The 16,556-nt window shown below is 34.7% G+C and overlaps 1 protein-coding gene across 7 annotated transcripts in view; it reads right to left on the reverse strand.

The window, feature by feature from the left end:
• LOC127384259 (heparan sulfate glucosamine 3-O-sulfotransferase 1-like) overlaps positions 1–7,102 on the reverse strand; it is an 82,238-nt gene extending 75,136 nt beyond the window's left edge. For all 7 annotated transcript variants that reach the window (XR_007889396.1, XR_007889393.1, XR_007889397.1 and 4 more), the window contains exons 1-2: positions 6,904–7,102; positions 2,879–2,935 (exon numbers count right to left, since the gene is read on the reverse strand). The gene's annotated coding sequence lies outside the window, so the exon portion shown is untranslated. The remainder of the gene's footprint in view (positions 1–2,878; positions 2,936–6,903) is intronic.
• Positions 7,103–16,556: the final 9,454 nt, after the last annotated feature.

A 16,556-nucleotide genomic window follows, 5' to 3' on the forward strand; every position in this document is an offset into this window, starting at 1 on the left:
TTGCCTCCTTGCATTTACAACCCAAATTCTACTTTCCCTCTCTTCTATAATTACAATGGTATAGAAGAAAGTAAGCTTTCAGTGTGAAAACATTTTTTACAGCAGTTACTGCATTGCATTCATTAGAAACATCGGCTCATATTAGAAAAACAAAAACAAACAAACAAAAAAGAAATAAAATGCATTTTCCTTATGGTAAAGCAAGTGTTTATCAATTTCTTTAATAAAATTCTTGTGGTTTTCTCAGTTGAGTTAGATACCGAATTGCCTTTAAAAATCTTCCCTTAAATTCCAAAGTAATCTGCCTAGAGACAAGGTATCATATGTAAACAGGTGCATAAAGTCATTTAGCTATCATCTCTCCTTCTCTGTATGAAAAGCAAAGCACATTGGGATCTCTAGAGAAAGAAAGAAAATAAAGATATTGGAATAAAATTTGGCTTAGCTTCCTTGGTGGACACAAAAATATTGCACACTTCATAAAATGCAAACAGGTCTCTGGAAACAAAAAGTGCCTGCTTTTGCAGGTATTTACTGTCACAAAATTCAGCTTAAAACCTTATGGAAGGGGAGAGTGACATTTCTTTTAAACAAAACAGATTCCAGTCATTCACTTTCATTCTCTTGTATTTCATTCACTCATATTCTTGTATTTTCCAAGATGTGTGTATCTCTGGTCTTGCCATGATCTCTGTGGTTTGGTCAAGATCTCTTGTACAAGCATGGAGACACAGGATGGCTAGTACAAAGACCTTGCTTTCTTAGGTTTTTCTCTTAATTGCTAATAATGAACCAGTTTTTGGACTGGCTTTTTAAACCGTTTCACATGTCAAATAATTATGACACAGTCTTTTGCTTCAGAATCTCGCTTACTTTGACCTCTGTCATTCTGAGGCCAGGTTACAGTTCACTGTTTCTGTTTTCTCTAGTTTGGTATCTATATGAGAACAGTCTGTCTTTCTGTTGGGATAACAAGGGGGAAGTGCTATAACTATGTTGCCATTTCCTGCTCTCAGAGTGAGGGTTACTGTACGACTATCGATCCATGTGTGATCCTACTGAAACATAACCCTTCTAGTCTTGCTGCAAAAAAGCACATTCCACAGTTTACTCATTTTACTGTTATCAGTCAGCTCCTTGTTTATTGACACAAGCCTTTTTTTTTTTTTTTAACCTTTACTCTGCATTGTTTTCTGTAATGCTTTCAAACTCAGACATTTTGATTCACTCTAAATGCTTAAGTCCTAAAATTTTTGTTACAAACCTTTTTACTTGGTTGCTTTAACTAAACAGGTGATAATAATTGTAAAAAAATTCAATCTCATTCTATATAGTTTTCAAACAGAGATAAGTGTTTAGATGAAAAAGGAGTAATCTTAGACACCTTCACAGCTTGTGTGCAGTAGTTACTTTCTCCAAGTGCACATCAAAACCCAAAAAAACCCCTTTAGAATAAAATAGCAAAAAGACACATAACTGACTCAACTTCATGCAGTGACATTAAATGTCACATGGTTCCCTCATGCCTCTTCTCAGAATGTGGAAGGAAAGAGCAAACAAGGGAAACAATCAGCATACCAAAGCACTTCCCAGGAGGGAATTATGAAATTTTGCTCTGTGTAAAAACTGGACTGATAACTGGTAAGAGGTAAGTATTCTTCTAATTCAACTCTTAATGAAGTTGCTTAACGATATGATCAACTAGCTTCCCAACTTGGAAAAACAACAACAAACCAGCAACACTCTAGATATTTGACTAGTGCAGTGGACAAAGCTTTGCCAATTTCAATGGTTTAGCAGGTCTAAATAATTCAGAACCTGAAACATAGTACTCCTTAATACCTAAATATTGCCCCAGTTATAGAAGTGTCCAGGGCCAAGTTAATGGAACAACATTAGTTGTTGTTAACCATTGTTTTATTAAAAAAATCAGTTTTAAAATTTAGATTTCTCCAAATTGGTTTAATAATGTAGGTGAGAGCTCTTTATCTTCAACGGATAATTTAGGAATATTGTGAATGATATTAAATTTCTTCTAGTTACATCAATTGTCCATATGCATGTTTGAATGATTATACAACCAAAAAAAACCAACCAAAAAAATTATCACATCAAACACTGTGTAAGAATCTATAACAAGTTATTAGCCAAATTATTACTTGTTGGGGATTTGTTTTTCATTACCACAGAACAAATGAAATGGAAACTAATGTTACTCAGATTTCGCACAAGACTGTATATGTGTGCACAGGGAATCTTGTGTGAATAATATCTCAGTAATTAAAAAAACCAAACAGATATATTATATGCATTATGTCATCCTGCACTTAAGTTTCTCTTTGGAAGGGTGGTCAGGGTGAAAGGGAATGAGGGAGGCTTGGTTTCTCTTCATTTCCTGCTGCTGTAAGGTCTAATACACAGTGCTGTGGATGGCAAAGACTGCTGCAGGGTGCTTCATTCTTTATGTTGCTTATGTTTTTTTTGTGATTGCCAAGGATGCCCAGGGCTTAGTGTAGACACCTCTTCATCTATTAGTATAAATCTAAATAAATACAGAGATCTCACAAGTCTGTGACTTTGTGCCCACCTGAGACTTTCCCCTTACTGCTCTTTATTAAACGTGTGGTGTTCTAAGTTACAATTCAGAATTATTTTGCCCACGTGCATTTGTTTGCATTCTGCAAGAGTATGAATTTTAGCTTAGTTCTGAAGATGTCTTTGTTTTAGAGAGCATGGGATATCATATAAGAACATTATTTACACAAGGCCTGCATGGCCTGTTTTGGCCTACAATTCTGAGGTAAATGGAAAATCTATGAGGGACGTTAAAGAGAACAGAATGAGAAACTAGTACTTCTGGTTTTCTCTATATACATACCATTTCCTATGGCAGAACAAGTGAAAACAGGTTCCTCCAAAGCTTCTTATGCCCCTACTGAAATAAAGAAAAACCCACAGAAGTTATATTTTCCTGAGCAAATCACTTTTTCTTTTTTTTTAAAATCTGTTTTAAAGTAGATGTTCAAGGACAGATGTTCAAATTATAAAAGAGATCCTGGCAATTTCCTGTACGGTGCTGAGAGAAGCAAAGTCTTGTTGCAAAGCGTATTTGATCACAGCCCAGAAGATGATTCTCCATCCTATAAATCTATACAATATGACAGGGTAAACAAAACTCTGAAAATAACATTGTAGAACCAGATGTTGTCATAAGGCTATCTTTGAGTAAAGGAGAACTTCCTCGTGCAGCAAAGTGCTGAAGGTCATGGGGGGAAACAGGAGATGCCCCATTCCTTCATGCTCCTGTAATGCAGTGGACGCTGGTCCTGCTGGCTCAGTAGCACAAAGCACCTCCTCTGAGCCAACTGCGTTGAAATAAGGCATCACACCCAAAAGACTGAATGGTGGCTCAGTATTGTTTGGGAAATTTGCACAAATTTCCTTCTTTTTCATTGACATTTCATTTTATGCAACTATCAGTCTCCCACAAGCCTTACTGGTACATCTACTGGTTCCAAAGTTTCAGACAAGTTCAGTGCAATAAATCTGTTGCGTATCTAATACATTTATGGAAAAGGAAAATAATACAGAGCAGACTTCTACCAAGACAGTAAACACTGAATGAAGAATCAGAACAAATCACTTTTGTATACAGCATTGAGAAGGGCTTACATAAAAGTATAAAAAGCTTAGGACACAATTTAATAGAAATTCTTATTATTATCAGTATAGACAATTAAATTTTGTTTCTGTTTAATTTCAATATAGTTCAAGTAAATGAGCTAGAAAAGACAATTAAATGGAGTGGCAGTTTACTTAAAGACAAAAACAAAAACCAACAAAAATTAAAATTCAGGCAGCCAGAGGTTTTGAAGTTGGTTATTTCATACTGATAGCCTTTCTTTAGGGGTCAAATGCCCATGAGTATCACCTTAGTGTTGTGCGGAAAGGCCTAGAGCAATAAATGAAAAGAGAAATCAGTGTAGGAAGAGGCTGCAGCTAATAAATATTTGATTAGATACACAAATTCACACAGTTTGATAATGCCTAGAGGAATTTGCCATCATTTATTAACTTCTGCCATGTAAACATATGGTATTATGTTTCTTCAGAAATGGCAAGCCAATACACAGATATTAATCTTTCCAATCAACTATTTTCCAGAATATGTACATCTGAAATACTACTGGACTTACATCTGTGTAAATAAATTAAAAAAAAAAAAATACAGTTTCTCCTTCAGCATAGAAGATATTACTGCTTTTCTGAAGAATTAAACTGTTTAAGTATGAGAATAAAATATGTTTTTAACAATTCGATTACTTTGCAAAAACAACCAAGTCAGTCTTAAAGTAGGAAATAACAATTGCCTGAAACAGAAACACCTCTGGACACAGTTATCTTGATTATTTAGATTTTAAATACTATAACAAAACACACATGGGATAGCACCGATTGAACTCAGGTGTTTGGCAGCAAGGTGAGCTTAAAGAAAGAATTTTCTATTATTGTTTTATTGGAACTGGAAGGAAAATAGTCTACTTGTTCATTAGTTCTTAGGATCGATTAGAACTTCAGACATCTCCTTACCAAACACAGACATCGAGGGAATTTAAGGAGTCTTGATGTTTAATATGGCTTTTTCTGAATGCCTTTAAAGATGTTCAGTAGTCACACATATGGTGATATTTATTAACCATATCACATCACCTTTACCCTTGTAGTTATTCTTTCTAGGGGGCTTTAAAGAGGAAATATCCTTCTTCTTAGTAATTCTAAAATGTAATAATGAAATGCACTCCAGTCTGAATAAACTCACTTTAAAATGAGCATGAACAGCAAATAAAAAATACTCACCTTTACATTTCTGAATTATACACTTTTCTGTTTGTGAACCCTTGTATAGTCCCTGTCTGCAGGAAGAAACATGGCAAATGCTCCACTTTGGCATAACTAACGTTGTTGTACGTGGCTGGAGTTCTCCTTATGGAGCAGATAATAATGTAAAATCCTAAATGGTGTTAGGAAGAATGTACTGTATGAATTGGTGTATGTACTAGAGAGCTTTCACACATTTTAAATTATAGTTTGTGCTATTCAATCCTTATTAACCACACGATATTTTTTAGGAAAAAGAACAGTTAACATTTTCTCTGTGGTGTCTTAGTCACTGAAGCTATCTGGCAGTGTTGTAGTTTGTTAATTTATAGTCTAACTAATTACATAAATATATTGAGTCCCACACTAAATTACATGTAGTTTTTTCTCTGAATTGCACCTCTGTCAAAACATGTATTAGCACAAGGGACTTCAAAGTTACTTCATTTCATTGTATGGAGGGTAAGTTTTTTAGGGATTAATATTACTAAAAGCAAACTGCTAACACTTTGAAATATTTCTACTCCTGTTAAATTTGTACCAAAAATATCGCATGACAGAAAATATACGCATATACGCATGACAGAAAAAAAATCCACAAATCTAGTTCTTGTGATTGTCACACACAAAGTCGAGGAAGATTAATGTAGAAGAAACATTTTTACTGGAGCTGTGAAAGCTTCTTCGACTCTTAATTCTCACAGATTCTGGCAGATATTTATGTTCGTTTGTTTGGGGTGCAGGTAAGAAATTATACATTTGAAACCATTTTCCTGTTTTAAATACAAAGCCCTCATATCGTGGCTGGGATCAAAATTTTTGCAATCATATTCCATGTAAACTTTGCTTGGCTTCTTTGATTTTGAGAAGTCCACAATTCTTGACGGATAAGCATTATTTTAAGGAATCTATGCTGACCAGTAACCTCTAATGTGAAGAGAGATAAGTCAGAGTTTGAAATGTACAGTAATTTCAGTTTTGCAGAAGCTGAACAAAAAGGAGGTAAATTTAAACTCATTAGAGCTCTCTGTGAACATTTTATACAAATAAAATATGTAGGCACATATAATTTTCTTAAAAGTATAAATTGCAGTAATTAATGCCTTGTCACATGTTGAAGTTTAATTTCTAAATTTCTTAAAAGTACAGGAAAGATACTGGCAGACATTTTTACAGAAAATTCTGTGAGCGAAAGCCTCATCTGCCACTGAAATTTGATATCTGCTATGTACTCCTTTTAATCTCAGTGAAGATTCCTTCAGAACTAAATGTACATTTCAGCACTTTTTACTCAGAGACAAAAATCAATATGACAGTTTGAATACCCATACAAAAGATGGTCCTACAAGTTAATATTTAGCAGTACAAGAGTACAAGAACACACTGAGGCCACGCAGGAAGATATTTTCTGGAAATACTACAGGAATGTGCTAACAGTTTTGAATCTCATGTAGAAGATGGCACTGGAATTAAGCCATAGTTGGCTTAATGACATGATGAGCCGTAACATGATTGTTCAGAGAAAAAAAATCTTTTCACCTGAATATGGATGGTGCAGATTTTTCTGTGCTTTTACACAAAGAAATCAGTCAAGCTGGGTTTATTTGGCTTTTTTTCAGTGTATTTTTTGTTTGTTTGCTTTCATTTTTAACAGTCATACAAGATAAAATTTAAACAGGTGATAGGAGGTGGCACATCAAAGGGATTGAGCACGTTTAAAAGGTTAGTATCAGTCTCAGGGCCTAAAAATATTCTTTAAAAGTCACTGTACATGGTGTGCAATTAGATGGATGAGATTCTGCATAATTTGGCATATGTCAGAGATAAAATTCCCTGCAGAGCTGCTTTGACTGCAGAATATAATAGATGTGACCTTTTAGGGTTGTAAAGACAGTAGTACAGTTAAAAATCATGCATTTACAGGTATTTTTTAAAAGCTATAGATGCTTCAAAATACAAAAATGTATTGTCCCAATAGCTAATCAAGTCTAGTTCAGAAAAAAAAACCACCAGAACTAAACTCACCTTGTTGATCTTGGTCTTGCGAGCTCCCTCAGGCCCTGGATCTAGCCTTTAAATAGGACAAGGCAAGACAATCCAGCAATTCCTTATGATTGAGGTTTATTTCAGTAATGTCTTCCACGGAGACTTTCTAGAACTCAGAAAAGGAACAGATAATATAAGAAAGGAGTCATTGCTATTCTTTATAATTCTTTACCTCTTGCCTGCACTTTAGCAAAGGGCACCAATAAGATGGCTTTAAATTAACAAACTATTTTACAAACATTAAGCAATTCACTGCCTTCATTTGCATGCCTGGTAAACTGGCAGGTCTTCAAAGAGAGAAGATATTTACTCAGTACCAACTGGTCAAATAAGGTTTTGTAGAATTTGATCACAGAAACTCCTCTTGTTTGTTTCTATGGAATGTCTTTTTATTCATAACAGCAGTGCTTTTTAACTTGGTGAAAAACCCATGACAGGACAGGCTGGCTACAGATGATGAAAGTCTACTGAAGATTATTACAATACTTTTACCAGGATTTGAACATCTAGGAAGGGAAAAATGTGATGGCATTGGCTGCAAATATGATAGTGAATGTGGGCTAACTTAGAACGGAATGCTGCAGACAACTCAAGAGCAACTGCATTTGAGATTCTCATCTCTACCTGAAGATAAGCTAGAATACTTACTGTGTAAGGATGAAGGGTCGATAGGAAGATGCTGAAGTTTTTAGAACCATATAGAGCTATTGGAATAGTTACTGGAGTGGACAATATTAAGTTCAGTTTGAAATCAACTTTCATTTGCTATTTACCATGCTCTTAATTGAGTAAAGAAGTTAAACAAATTATAAAATTTTATTTTTATAGTTACTGCCAGACTATGAGAGTTCCTTTGCATTGTTTCACTTATTCTTGGCATCAGAGCAGGTTGATAATTGTTTGAACTACATTAACAAGTAAAATTCACTGCGTTTCCCAATTTACTAATAAGAAGTGAATGAACAGTGAAAAGGATTGCTGTGAGAGGGATGCATTGATCATTTGTCTGCCCAATGTGCATTCAGTGAAGGTTGTGGAAAGCAAAGGGTAAACCATAGGATCTGTGTAGCTTTAAAAAGTGCATTAACATCTCTGCTGCAGCTTCTGCAAAGCTATCAGTCTTTCAAAAAACACATTAAAACAAAAGAAGTGTCAAGACAGAAGGTATGTTTGGCCTGAGGGCAAGTCCATCTGGCACTCATGTTTAGAATGATTATGAAACAGTCTTCGAATGTTGTAATGGGAAAGATTGTGATGCATTTCAAGAGAAAGTATAAGAACGAGAAACTTTAAAAGAAAACAACAACAAAAATCTAAAGACTGTACATTTCTTATAATTTAGTGCTTGATTGTCAAATATGACTGCACAGCTATGCATCACCGCATTGTTTCATAAGCCCTGGTCTCTTTCACTGTCTTAGTGACCTATCTATACTGGAAATCTCCATCTTCAGAGATTTCTGAACTAATCTGAACTACTAGTAGTAGAAATGTCTTGAAGAAGATGCCTGGAAGAGTGTTAATGCTGTATCAGTATGAAATAAATATATAAATAAATAAACAGCGGGGAGTGACAATAGTTTTTTTCAGGCTGGTTAGCCTGGCACGAACCCTGTAGAGAATATGGAAATACTATTATAGGAGTCAACTGACAAAAATTACAGATGGAAAACAATGTCAGCCATATTTGCAAATATGGCAGGAGTAAATTTACACTTATTCTGTATTGTCAAAATACCTTATTTCACTCTTCAACAAAATTTTATTTAGTTGATTAAAGTAACAGAACAGATGCAATAGCCCTTATACAGCATTTGAATCAATGCTGTAAGATCTGATAATAAGTTAGCACCATAAAATAGCTACAGATCTTAAGCTAAACAGAACAAAAACTTAATAATTGAAGGACAAGAAGTAATATTTATGGTGGAGTTCTTCAGATATCAGTATAAATCCTGAAACTACTCAGTACTTCCACCAATGAATTAAGAGTGAATAAAAAAGCTCCTTAGAAAATCTCTGTATTCTGGAAAGGCTACAGAAGGTAACTGATGATAAAGGCATGGCAATCATATTTATCAATGCCCAAATGTTCTCTCTATGACAACATTATAACCCCCAAAGCTGAGATGATCATATAAACACATAAGACTGGAATAAGACAGACTATGCAGATGCAACAAATCAATTTTCTATTGATTCTGGAAAAAAATATTAAAATGTTTACATTTTTATCCTGTCCCAAGTGTGCTCTTTTCAGATATGAAAATGTCAGTTTCATTTTCATATGCATAGCATTTCAAATACTCAGCCATTTTGATTTTACATGGTTTTGTTGAACGGAAAAGTCAAAATATAAAATGCAAAAGTGTGGATATAAAATCTGGAGTATTTTGAATGAGAAAAATCCAGTGTTAATTTTTTTATAAAAGTTAGTTATGGAACAATTATATTATTTTTCCACAAAATGCTGTAGAATTTTCCAGCACTGTCCCTTTAAACTGCAACTCTCAAAGTTCAAGATTCTTACTTACAGCATTTCTGTTTCACACAAGATTATTTGAGGGCTATGACTGCCGCCTGGGATTTTTATCTTCTCTTGCTATTCATTAGTTGCCAGTAAACTCTTCTGGCTCTGGTTGCTGCTTAACAGCCTATCTATATTGTTAGATAAGTTGACTTCATTTCCTTGACTTCAGAATGAAGGATGAAAGATCAAGTAAATACACGACTTTGAAGTTTCTAACATCTTTTCCACTGGGAGCAGAAGCATCATTTATCTTTAAATTTATGTGCATGACATACAAATCAGCTTCCCCATCCAATACATCTTTCAAAAACTACAAACATCTTGTGTTTTGATAGTGCCCACGGATAACTATACTAAAGCTTATTCTACATGTGGAATTCAGAGATATCACTCTTCCACTCTCCTCTCTCCCCCACTTAGTGGGGGAGAAGGAAACACCTTTCTGCTTCTAGTTACTTGTTGTCTTCCTAGTAAAATACAAGGATACCTGAAAAACCACAGACAATACCTACTTGTGACTCCAACTTCTGGTACCAGAGCCCTTGTTCTTGGTACACATCACGTCTGTGGTGAGATATAAAGGCACACTGGGTAAGGAACTGGCTCTTTCTCAGATTCTTCATCTGAGTTCACCAAATTTGCAGTATTCTACAATCTGGAACTGTGGAATCACTTCCTCATTCTTTTTTTTTTTTCCCTTCTACACATAATTTTGTTTGCTACTGCATATAAACATACACAGGTAAAATCATCATCCTTAAGCAAGGAGAATTCTGTACTTCCTATCACAAAGATAAAAATAGATCTTGCATTGTCTTTTATATGGAGCAGAGAGTTTGGAAGGACTAAGATTAACTATTAAAATAAACAAACAAACAACTCACAAAAAACTTAATCAGAGAGGATTACCTGTGCACAGGGACTGTTATGGCAATAAACTAAACAGAATTTTTTTTCTTCCTGTTTACAAGAACTATCAGATTTGTATTCCTAAATACAAAAACAAAACATAAAATTACTTTGATATGCTGACAGCTTCTTTCTATTACTTTGGTCTTTTTTTCCCAGAAGTCTGCTGGAAAAATCCCTCATCTATCACACCTTTTCAGCTGCTTTGCCTCATCTCCCTTTAATATCCTGAGTCCTGCTATATGATCACAAAAATGCAATGAAGGTTCTAGTCATTTGCCTAATAGTCTCTACTGCCACAAGTTGACTGACAGCTTTGAAACAGAAAAAAAAAATTAAAATGACCATATGTATTTGTTCTGGCTACAAAAAGAAAAAAAAAAGGAAAAAAAAGGAAAAACACTGGTGTCCGGAAATGTTTGGGTCCAACATTCATCAACATTCTCTATAGAAAACTATTAAGAGACAAAATATTTTTCCTAGGTTTTAAATCATTCTGACTCCATAATACCATTGTTTAGGTTAATTTAAATGGACATGAACTGTTGATGCACCAACTGCCTTGCAAATTGAGCATCCTTGATTTAAACTGTCCAAGTAAAACTCAATATTGTGTCTAAATACTATCAGTATTTCTAGTGTCCTAGAAAAAACAACAAAAATTGCTTTCTGGGTGAAAGCTTACTGTTTAGGAATGCCCTTTTTTTGTTGTTTGCAGTTAGTTATATAGAACAGATACTATTAAATGCTATATATGTACGGGTGCAAAACATTTGCATGTCTTTGGAGTATATTTTGTTCATCTATGGCACCATGCTTTCAAATTCCCACTTCCCTGTGACATCACCTTCCAGGTTTTAAAGGCTAAAAATGCCCCTCAACAGTTAGTGAAAAATGCAGTGTTGAAATACTCACCCCTCATGAGCTTGGTTGTTTGCCAATTATTTTATAGTCAAAAGCAACAGAAATGGCTCACTACTGCAGGTTCAGCACCTGAAATATAACACATGCAGAAAAGGGCCGGAATAACCCTAACTAAGCAAGGAGTTAGCTACCTGCTACAAAATGTCATTTTGTACTGTCTTTTTGACGGATCAAAGGTCAAGGTAAAGGAAGGAATATTACGTACCTTTCACTGTATTTTGTAGTTTACAGGTGTCTGTAAAAGTTCATAAATCAACTCTAAAAAAAATAAATAAATTACATGTGTGGTGTCTAAGGCTTTCTTCACAGTTCTTTTTTTCCCCTACAAACCAGTGGGTAACCTCTCGTGTTAATGAATAAAGCCTTACATACAAGTCTCTTGATATAAGATCTTATAATTTTACCTGCCTGTACAGAATTCCTACTTGTGTTATATTCTTCCTTGATCTTCTTTTATACTCGTCTTCAGTCCTTCTCTTATCCAGCTATGTGATAAACACTGGGAATAAAAAAAATAAAATAAAATGCTTTTTTAAACAAAGACCTGAACATTTATTATGTATTTGCAGATAATGGACTGTCCATGGCTAAGCATGTCAATACTGGCATGCTTGACTTAAAAGTAATTTTATGGGGAATAATAGCCAGTCTGGGAGTTGGCAGTGGTTGATACCTATGAGCCATACTGCACTAATAGCTACGAATGGCCACTGTTACCCTTGTCATCAATGTGAGCTACACAGGAAAAAAGACCTACTAAAGGGAAACCAACTTGAAGTCCAAACAATAAGAATGTACTCTATATTAAAAGCATCCTCTCCTTTAATTTACAGTCATTGGGCTAAATTATTCTTTCACTTTATACCAATGCAGCATGAGTTGACCAATATAAAGTGGCAGGACAACTTGGCTGATTAAATTACTCTAAGATGATTCATGAGGTGCTAATAGTGTGGGTACCAACAACAAATGATGGTGAATAATGAAATGGAAAGAGACAAATAAGATTCAGTTAACTGAGGTTGATTTTGCTAACAAGTGCTGAATACAGTCCATAGCTATGACAGTGCTGAATGAAATGCATGCAGTAAATGTCTGTAATGCTGTAAGTTACAGTCTGCATATTACTTAAATTGTATGCAGGTATCCTGTATTCTGAGATGTCAGCAGCAACCTAATTGCTATCCATTACTTTGAGAGAAGTTTCTGAAAAAAAAATAATTAAAAAAATTAGAAGGAATTATGAAGGATGCACAGCAGAGAAGTCACAGGTACTTGGGAGTATTTACCATCTGCTGACTTTAGTTTCCATCTGTGTGTCTTATTTGCATGAAAATTCTTGATTCAAAATTTATGAAACTAACACCACTATAAAATCGTGATATCATCTGATGGTAGCTAAACTCTATAGAGTGATGATTGGTATTTTGACTCTGGGTGCATGTAGGACTAGCTCAGTCTCTGACACTACAAGGTTTGAATCCTTTCAGGTGAAGAAGGGGCCTTGTCATTATCATGTTCGTTCTACTTCAACGGTTAAATTTTAAAAGAAGACTAAAGCTACCTGAAATTTTCAAAAAGAAAGATTAAATGGTTATACACTGGAAAGGGATACTGATTGTTGGTCTTTAGTGGACAGTTACGAAAGGTTCAAAATTATATTCACTTTCTCAGCACTTCCTTCTTGGAAATAATATTCTTGGAAATCATATAATAACCTCATAATATTTCATAGGAAGCTTAGTGAGTTAATACTCAAATAAATTAGCCTTTTATTTTATATTTGGAGATGATAGAATTTCTTTCTGTCTTCTAAATAAATGCAATATTTTCTGTGGAGTCCTGTTCTCAACATTCTGTATATTTTCTAATGCCATTATTGTTCTGTAAGATTTTGGTAATAATGCCGGTTCACTACTGACGGTGGAAACAAAGTTTATCAGTTATTATTTCACCATTTCAGCTTTCATGGGTAATCCAGTGGAAAAAAATTCACTGCTTTAAAGGCAATTTTTTATTCTCTTTGCAATTAATTGAAAACTAGGTCAACAGCCACTCCAGACAGACAATTATATTAAATGGGGGGTAAATGTTATACAGAAATAATTAAGCACTTGCTAACTAAATTGTGATAACATTCTTCCAACTGTACCCACTGACATATAAGTTTGAAAGCAAATTATTTTCCTTCATGTTATATCCAGTTTCATGACTGCAATACAACGAAAGCATCCCTTTTCTTTGGTGCCACAGTAATTTATTTATGATAAACATGCAGACACACTGCACAATAATGAGTGGACTTATACATAGAAACTAGTAATTAAATTTCTCTTTTGGTTTTTTTTTTTAGCTACCTTAATTGTTATGCACCTGAATTTTCAGGTGCTTGTACATACTCATTAAAAATGACCTCCAAGAAAAGCAGGAATGCTGAAAAGGAGGCAGAATGACAGGCTGGTTGTTACTAAATTTAGCCTTTTTCTGTGATGGGAAATGCTTTGTAAGTACTCTAAGTACTTTCCATATGATAGAAACTTTTAAAATGTTAATATTCAACCATATTACAATGCTGGTACCAGGCCCATCAATATTTCTCTTTCAAATCCCTGTTTACCACTTCCTTACAAAATTCACTAAAGGCTGAAATCTGGTGTATCATATTAATCTGGAAAATAACTATTTTGTATTGTTTTGTTATATAAAATCTACCCTATTTCTATTGGAAAACTAAGAAATTGTTTGTTATATTCTAATTTGAAGAAGCAAGGAAATGAACGAGTGAATTTGATTTAGTCAATGCAAAATAAGTGGACTAAAAATTTGGATTTAATATAAAACTGTGAGGGTACATGAAATTAGTTACAGCACATGTACAATGACACCAACTCATGAGTTTCATACAACTGTGCTTAAACCTTCACACAGACCGGCAAGTTGTGAAGCACTAGGTCCTTCCTTCATGTAATAAATACCTTACAGTGGGGAGCAGTGCATAAATGAAGGTCTTAATTTTATGCAATAGACGCATTGATAATATTTGAGATTGTAAAATATTCAGTACCCCAAATGACCTTATAGACATAGGAATCCAAAGGGTTCATTTATTTTCTTCTGGGAATGTGTCTGCCTCATAATTTCACATTCAAAATTCCACGTGCATCTGGTGTTAGGGACAACCACTTTCCTCACTGATAACCACAATAAAGTTACATAAATTCACTAAGAGAACCTTCACCTGCACACTTGGTCAAGCCAAAATATGTCCAGGATTTTCGGAACCTTAAATTACCCTCTCCAATCATTAATCCACTCTTTCTTTGCCCTTTTGGAATACACTTTTCACATCAAGGACATCTACGGGTGTTTGGCAAAAGGCAAACACACCCACTAGTAGTTTTTCTTTTTTCATCTAGCTGTGACTGAAATCCTCACTGCTAAATTAAGGGCCTGAACTCTGCAGAGTATTACGAAGACAATCTTTTTAAGCTATGTAAAGTCCAATTCTCTATGGTGCAGTGTCAAAGGTCTTTGGAAACAGTTCAAAAACCTTAATTCCAATAGAATTTCTTTGATATCCTGAACTGATACAAGAATGCCAAGATGATGGCATGATCTCAGTCTCTCCATGGTCAGGGGTAATATGGAGTAAATGATTAACCAGGCCACTGTGATATGCTTTACCTGTCATTTTCTGAGCTTATCAAAGCTTCATAACTCAAACTGAGATGTAGAATTTTAGATTAGGGACATTTTCCTAAGTACTTGTATGGTAGCTAACACAATGAACCATAATCAAGCCTTTATTGAAAACTAAATATTAAATAACAATAACAATTCAAATAATACCACCATCTCTCTAGAGCACAGTACATTGATTGCCTTGTATGTTTCATTGGATAATTTTGAAAGCAAAATAGAATGTGGACTGATTGTACATCAAATATGGAGTGGCATTATGGATAGTACAAGCGTGGCAAAATGTTCTCTAAAGGAAAATGCATACTAATATCTAAAGCCCATTCTGTTCTGCTTCCTTTTTTCATTATAGTTGATGTTTCATTTTAGCATATACATTTGAAACTCACTTTGTGTTTTAATGGAATGCTCTGGGCCAAATTGAGCTCCAGTGTAATGTTACATGTGCATGTCAGACAGTTATTACGATATTTTAATGGCATGAGTTTGGGGTGGCTGCATTATTCATGTGAGGCATATTGAAGAGAAGATCATATAGGTCACTGCAAGAATTGAAAATACTTCTGCCATTCAGAAATGTACTTTTTATATACAGACTTCTGAAATGCGTGCTTACTCTTTCTACTTGCTTTTCTAATTGATGACTACTAATACTATTTATTTTACTCTCTTGTCTACAAGGCCAAATTTCGCTAGCTATTATTTGCAGGCTCAGAATGAAACTAAGACTACAATAAGCTTTAAATAAGAAAATCCCCAAAGAAAATTCCAATGTTGTAGCAGATTCTCACTCTCTTAGAAGATTAATGGAGCAGACTTGTAGAACATTTTCTGTATCCTGTGGCTATTCATTTAACATATTCATTATGCTGAACAACATGTTATGTTTGAACATTTACAGGAACCGGCTCTATTTTTTAGAAACAAAGTTCCTGAATTTTCTTCATTAAGAAAGTACTGTTTGGTTCTGCAAAGCTGTCTATAAAAACACTTGAAAGGGTTCATTATATTTCTGACATCATTATAACAATAACCTGGAGACATGTTCTATCTGTTGTGGCAAGTCTGTGCCCTTTCTTCTTGCAGCTCCTGCAATAGGAGATGTAGGCAAGGAAAAATGCCATTGTATCTATATTGCTGTTATGCTATTCCCTTCACCTTGGAGCTATGGTTTTCAGCTAGCAACTAGTGGAACCCAAGTAGATCTTGAAACTCACATCATGGACTAGAACATCTACAGGCAGCTCCAGTATTTGGGATGCAGGAACATGGTATAGAAAATCATCCCAAACTTTCATAAACTTACCATGTTTACATTGAGTGAAGATACATAGAAAATATTCTTCATTTGACACAGTAGCAATATGGCTTTGCCTTGACTGAGAGCTGAATGACTAAGCGTAATATGCCATGGCCAAGAGGACACTGAAAACAAGGCTTAAGCATAATGAGCCATGGCTGACATGCTAAGAGGATCTAAGTGTAATGGGCCTTGGTGTGGATCAAGGATCAACAACTGACAGGAGAATGTTACCTGAAACTGCTGGAAAGGCATACTACAATCTAATTG

Source organism: Apus apus, chromosome 4 (assembly GCF_020740795.1).
Source record: "Apus apus isolate bApuApu2 chromosome 4, bApuApu2.pri.cur, whole genome shotgun sequence".
In the NCBI taxonomy this organism is placed as follows: Eukaryota; Metazoa; Chordata; class Aves; order Apodiformes; family Apodidae; genus Apus; species Apus apus.